General features: G+C 44.9%; 1 protein-coding gene and 1 pseudogene across 1 annotated transcript in view; one reads left to right on the top strand and one right to left on the bottom strand.

The window, feature by feature from the left end:
* NUP210L (nucleoporin 210kDa-like) overlaps window positions 1-980 on the top strand; it is a 187,744-nt gene that overhangs the window by 184,153 nt on the left and 2,611 nt on the right. The window lies entirely within an intron of this gene.
* On the bottom strand, window positions 38-376 carry LOC105554058 (annotated as a pseudogene).

The raw sequence follows: 980 nt of genomic DNA, 5'->3' as shown, positions 1-980 counted from the left end.
AAGTCTTCTCATTTTTATTACTCAAAAGTTTCATTCTTTATTTAGCTTTCTGACTCTGTGCTTGTGCCTTCAGCACTTTCACAACAATTTTCTTCTTCTCGATAAGGAAAGCACGCTTGATCCAGTCACGAACACATTTAGCATACATGGAACCCGACATGTTTTTTGTTTTGGACAATCTCATAAGAACTTCAGGTTTTACAGCATGAATCCCTTGAAGTCTGCCTGGGCACATGCCACATGCAGATTTTGGTGCTTTCCCATCCTTCTTGGTATAGAGGTAAACAATTCTATTACCAAGGGTTTGGGACAGCCTGGTTTTGTTAGAGGCTGTATAGTAGGAAAGCCTACATTGGTATGTCAGACGCTGGACCATTCTGAGTGCCTGCAGACAATGTCCCTGGAAGAGGAAGAAGCAGTAACCAGCATTTTAAAGTAGCAGAGGATTTAAAGCATCCTTTTTAATCTAAGAGGAAGAAATAACAGGCTCAAGAATTGGAGTTTTACTACTCTGGAGATAGGAAGAAGTCAAAAAGAGGTGGTTGAACCAAGCATAGTTTACAACTGAAGCTCTCCTCTCTGAGAGAGCTGGGTTTTGGATACTTCTGACAGATACTCTTATTACTATTTTTAGTCGTGAAGTTTTAAAATGCAGCATCTGCTGGAGGTTGCAGTGAGCTGAGATCGTGCCACTGCCCTCCAGCCTGGGGGACAGAGAGCAAAACTCTGTCTCAAAAAATTAAATTTAAAGGCTGGACACAGTGGCTCACGCCTGTAATCTCAGCACTTTGGGAGGCCGAGACGGGCGGATCACGAGGTCAGGAGATCGAGACCATCCTGGCTAACACGGTGAAACTCCGTTTCTACTAAAAATACAAAAAATTTAGCTGGGCGTGGTGGCGGGTGCCTGTAGTCCCAGCTACTCGGGAGGCTGCGGCAGGAGAATGGCGTGAACCTGGGAGGCAGAGCTTGCAGTGAGC

Source organism: Mandrillus leucophaeus, unplaced genomic scaffold (assembly GCF_000951045.1).
Source record: "Mandrillus leucophaeus isolate KB7577 unplaced genomic scaffold, Mleu.le_1.0 Scaffold624, whole genome shotgun sequence".
NCBI classification, from domain to species: Eukaryota; Metazoa; Chordata; class Mammalia; order Primates; family Cercopithecidae; genus Mandrillus; species Mandrillus leucophaeus.
Note: the sequence above shows the minus strand (reverse complement) of the source record. Positions and strands in the feature narration are given on the sequence as shown.